The sequence below is a fragment of the Eptesicus fuscus genome, chromosome 2 (genome assembly GCF_027574615.1).
Source record: "Eptesicus fuscus isolate TK198812 chromosome 2, DD_ASM_mEF_20220401, whole genome shotgun sequence".
Classification (NCBI taxonomy): Eukaryota; Metazoa; Chordata; class Mammalia; order Chiroptera; family Vespertilionidae; genus Eptesicus; species Eptesicus fuscus.
Genome location: NC_072474.1, coordinates 27,710,725 through 27,716,570, shown reverse-complemented (window position 1 = coordinate 27,716,570; position 5,846 = coordinate 27,710,725).

Here is a 5,846-nt window from a genome sequence, read left to right as displayed (position 1 = left end):
TGCTGTGCTGAAGCTTTTTATTTTGATGTAATCCTATTTGTTTATTGTCTCCTTAGTTTCCATTGTTCTAGGAGTGGTATCTGTAAAGATATTGCTGCGACATATGGCTGATATTTTGCTGCCTATGGATTCTTCTAATTTGTATGGTTTCCCATCTTATGTTTAAGTATTTTATACATTTTGAGTTTATTTTTGTGTATTGTATAAGTTGGTGGTCTAGTTTCATTGTTTTTGCATGTATCTATCCAATTTTCCCAACACCATTTATTGAAGAGACTGTCTTGACTTCAATGTATGCTCTTGCCTCCTTTGTCAAATAGTAATTGAGCATAATGGCTTGGGTCGAATTCTGGGTTATCTGTTCTGTTCCATTGATCTATATGTCTGTTCTTGTGCCAGTAACAGACAGTTTTGAAAACAGTGGCTTTGTATTGTATCTGGTATTGTGATCCCTCCAACTTTGTTCTTTCTCAAGATTGCTGCAGCTATTCGGGGTCTTTTTTTAATTCCATATGAATTTTTGGAGAGTTTATTCTAGATCTGTGAAATGTGCTATTGGTAATTTAATGGGGATTGCATTGAATCTGTAGATTGCTTTGGGTAGTATGGACATTTTAATGATGTTGATTCTACCAGTCCATGAACACGGTATATTCTTCCATTTGTTTATGTGTTCCTCTATCTATTTTTTCAATGTCATGTAGTTTTCGAGTACAAGCCTTTTATCTCCTTAGTTAAGTTTATTTCTAGCTATTTTAATTTATATGGTGCAATGATAAATGGGATTTTTTTAAAAATTTCTTTCTGTGAGTTCATTATTGGTGTATAAAGAAGCCATAGATTTCTGGGTGTTAATTTTGTATCCTGCTACATTGCCAAATTCATTTATTACATCTAGTATTTCTTGGATGGAGTCTTTAAGGTTTTCTCTATATAATATCATATCATCTGTGAATAGGGACAGTTTTATGTCTTCTTTTCCAATTTGGATGCCTTTTATTCTTTCTTCTTGTCTGATCGCAATGGCTAATACTTCTAGTACTATGTTGAACAGTAGTGGTGAGAGTAGGCATCCCTGTCTTGTTCCTGTTCTTAGGGGAAATGATTTTAGTTATTGCCCATTGAGAATGATGTTGCCTATAGCTTTGTCATATGAGGCTTTTATTTTGTTGAGGTATGATCGCGCTATTCCCAGTTTGTTGAGAGTTTTTAATCAAGAAAGGGTGTTGGATTTTGTCAAATGCTTTTTCTGCATTAATTGATAGGATTATGTGATTTTTGTCTCTCAATTTGTTTATATGACATTTATTGATTTGTGGATATTGTACCATCCTTGCATCCCTGGAATAAATCCCACTTGGTGATAGTGTATGATCTTTCTAATGTAATGCTGGATCCAATTTACTAGTATTTTAAGAATTTTAGCATCCATGTTCATCAGAGATATTGGCCTGTAATTCTCTTTCTTTATAGTGTCCTTATCTGGTTTTGGGATTAGAGTAGTGCTGGCATGATAGACAGAGCTTGGAAGTGTTCCTTCCATTTGAATTTTTTGGAATAGTGTGAGGAGGATAGGTTTTAGTTTTTCCTTGAATGTTTGGTTAAACTCCCCTATAAAGCCTTCTGGCCCTGGGCTTTTGTTTGCTGGAAGTTTTTTGATGACTGCTTCAATTTCCTCTATAGTTATTAGCCTATTCAGATTTTTTTATTCTTCCTGATTAAGTTTTAGAAGGTCTTATTTTTATAGGAATATGTCCATTTCTTCAAGGTTGACCTGGAAGAAATGGACAATTTCAAATTTTGTAATAGAGTTGTTCATAGTATTTGTAATAGAGTTGTTTATAGGTTTTTGTAATAGAGTTGTTCATAGTATTTTTTTTTTTATAATCCTTTATATTTTTGTGGGGTCTGTTGTTCTTTTGCCTCTTTCATTTCTGATTTTGTTTATTTGGGTCCTCTCTATATGCTTCTTGGTAAACCTGGCTAGAGGTCCATCAATCTTGTTTGTCCTTTCGAAGAACCAGCTCTTGGTTTCATTGATCTTTTTTTTTGTTTTTTTTATCTCTATGTCATTTATTTCCCCTCTGATCTTTATTATTTCCTTCCTACTGCTCACTCAGGGCTTTTCTTGTTGCTGTCTTTTAATTCTTTAAGTTGTATAGTTAGATAATTTATTACCAGTTTTTCTTTTATTACCAGTTTGTTGTTGTTGTTGTTTTGTTGTTGTTGTTGTTGTTTAGGTAGGCCTGTATGCTATGAACTTCCTTCTCAAGACTGCTTTCACTGTGTCCCATACAGATTGTTGTGTTTTCATTGTCATTTTTTCCCCAGGACTTTTTTTAATTTCTTCTTTGACCTCCCTGGTAACCCAATCATTATTTAATAACATGCCATTTAGCATCCAAGTGTTTGAATTTTTGAATTGTTTTAATTGTAGTTGATTTTGAATCTTATGCCATTGTGGTCTGAGAAGATGCTTGATATGATTTCAATCTTCTTGAATTTGGAGAGACTTTGCCTGTATCTCAATATGTGGTCTATCTTTGCAAATGTCCCATGTGCACTTGAGAAGAATGTATATTCTGTACCTTTGGAATAAAAGGTTCTGAAGATGTCAATTAAGTCCATCTGATCTAGTGAGTCATTTAGGATTGCTTTTTCCTTGCTGACATTTTGTCTAGACTAGAGGATTTATCCAGTGATGTCAATGGGGTATTAAAGTCCCCTACTATGATTGTATTATTGTTGATCTCTCCCGTGATGTCTTCCAGAAGTTTTTTTTTATGTATTTGGGTTCTCCTGCATTGGGTGCATATATGTTTACCAGAGTTATATCCTCTTGTTGTATTGATCCCTTTAGTATTATGAAGTGGCCACCCTTATCATTTGTTATGGCCTTCACTTTGAGGTTTATTTTGTCTGATATAAGTATTGCTACCCCAGTTTTTTTTTTTTTTTTTCATTTCCATTAGCCTGAAAAATATTTTTCCATCCCTTTCAGTTTGTTCTTAGGTGGGTCTCTTGTAAACAGCATATGTTTCAGTCATGTTTTCTTATCCATTTTGCCACGTTATGTATTTTGATTGAAGTATTTAGTCCTTTTATGTTTAAGGTTATTATTGATAGTTACTTGTTTGTAGCCATTTTTATTCTTTATGCCTGTATTCCTTCTTCCCTTTCTATTTCTTCTTGTCCTAACAGTCCATTTAGCATTTCTTGCATTGCTGGTTTGGTAGTGATAAACTCACTGAGCCTTTTTTTTTTTTTTTTTTTTTGTCTGCAAAGCTCCTGCTTTCCCCTTCAAATTTGAATGATAGCCTTGCTGAATAGTGTATTCTTGGATTCAGTCCCTTTCTTTGCATCACTTTGTATACTTAATTCCACTCCTTTCTGGCCTGATGCATTTCTGTTGAGAATTCATTTGATAATCTAATGGGAGAAGCTTTGTAGGTAACTCTCTCTCTCTCTTGCAGCCTTTAAAATTCTTTTTGTTGTTGTTGTTAACATTTGCCATTGTAATTATGACATGTCTTGGTGTGGGTCTTTTTGGGTTCATCTTGTTTGGGACTCTGTGCTTGTGTGACTTTTTTCTTCCCCAAATCAGGGAAGTTTTCTGTCATTATTTCTTCAAATAGGTTTTCTAATCCTTTTTCCTCTTCTTGTCCTTCTGGCACCCCTATTTATATGAAGTATATGCTACTTCATTTCATGTTGCTGCAAAGCTCCCTTAGGCTCTCCTGCTTTCTGATTTTTTTCTCCAATTGCTGTTCAGATTGGGTGTGTTTTTCTGCCCTATCTTCCAACTCACTAATTTGGTTCTCTGCTTCTTCTAGTCTACTGTTGAATCCTTCCATTTTGTTTTTTATTGTACCTATATCATTCTTGATTTCCTTGTATTCTTACATAGGTTGTTGATTTTCTTATCCTTACTCTGAATTATTTTTCTGACATTTTCATGCCTCTGTTTCATTTAATTCTTTTTCTGGCAATTCCTCCTTTCTTTCCTTGGGGAGTTGTTTGTCCCCCATTTTTGCTGTCCCTTTCTGGCACTAGGGATCTTTCTTGGGGTTTGAGAGTTTGAAGACCCTATCAGGGCAATGGTCTGTAAATCATTGTCCCAGAGATTAGTCTGCCTTAAGTTGCATGCCGTTATTGTCTCTGCTCTGAGTTGTATCCCCCTCTCCTACAGATATGGTCCCTCATTTGTCTGCTTCAAATGCTCGGGGTGGTGGGAGTACATGCACAGTTCCTCTGGTGTGCGACTCTCTGTGAGGACCCAGAGCTCTCTGACATGCATTTCGTTGTGTGGCCCCAGCACCTGTGGCAGGGTGGCACCCTAGATTCCTCTGGCAGCGAACTTGCAGCACAGTCCTGTGGTCCCTGGATGGGCACACCAGTTTGCTCTGGGTCATCCTGGAAGTGTTCTTCTATGTCCTGAGGCTGGGGAAAAGCAGGTGCAGGTTGCTCTGAGTTTCACAGTCAGAGTTCCTCTGTGGCCTGAGTGGGCTCTGGGTGGAGTGGGAATTGGTTGCTCTGGGTAACACAGTCCTTGTTTTCTTGTTGCCTGGAGTGAGACATGCTCTGGTTACTCAGTTCACCCCTCCTTAGTGTGGAACAGGAGTGGATTGCCCTAGGTTACTCAGTGCACACGCTCCTGTCACCTAGAGTGAGGTGCACACTGGATTGCTCTGGGTCACCCCTCCCAGGCTGGGGTGAAGCAGGCATGGATTGATCCAGGTCACTCCAGCAGGGCTGTCCAAGGGGCTGGGGTGGAACAGGCATTAGTTGCTCTGGGTTGCAGTCAATGCTCCCCTGTGGCCTGGAGTGGGGCATGCTCTGGGTTTCTCTGAGTCACCCCTGTAGCAGGTCCCACAGGTCCCAGGGCTTGGGATGTAGCAGGCACCAGGTGGCTCTGGGTCAGGCTAGCAGCATGGTTCTGGGGTTCGTCGCAGGGGTGGAGCACAGGGTTCCCCCTGGCTTGCACTCACTTTGGGGTCTTGGAGCTAGATACTAGGATACTGGTTTCCAGTGGGCTGGTGAGGAGGTCTGGTGTGGGAGCTCACTCTGGCAGTGAGTGCGCCCTGCAGACATCTGGGAGCCAGCCAGGAGGTACTGCGCCACTCACTGCCAGGCACAGTGGGGTTCTCCACATGGGTTATAGCTGGCAAGTGGCATTTTGTCCTCTGCCCTTCCTTATTGAATTGTCTCCTCAGCTATCTCTAATTTGTTAATTCAGAGTGGATATTCTCCAATTTAGTTGTTTTTCTGGTCTGCCCTAGGAGGAGGTACACAACACTGCTGCCTATTCAGCAGCCATTTTCTCCTCCCTTCCATTCATTAACTCTTAAGTGTTGGCTGTTCTTATTTGATAACATGAATGAAATATATTGTTGTGCCCTTTGAATGTTACATTACTTTAATTTTTAATTTTAAAACTTTTGGGTTATAAGTTGAGAGCATAAAGCAAGAGAGGTGACAGTGGACACCAAAGGATCAGGAAGGATAAAAGGTAGCAGTCAGATGAACTGGATGAGAAGCAAGGGTCAAAAGAAAGGTCATTGAGACCTTGAGTGGGAAGTGGTTACAGGAGCCTGGGACAGGGTGTGGTCATAGTGTCTACGAGGGGACAGGTGGAAAGCCAGGCCTCGGGCCTTGAATGGTTGGTACAGTCACTCCTGGAGTTTTCTTTTTCTGCAACCATATTTCCTTGGAGGCCAGAAGACATTAGCCAGCTATTCGCCAACAACGCATTATATGTTGTGATTTGAGATTTGGTTTGACTGTTGGTTTTGTGTTGGTTTCAAAGAGAAATGATTTTTTTTTTCTAGGCCCCGTGGACTGATTTC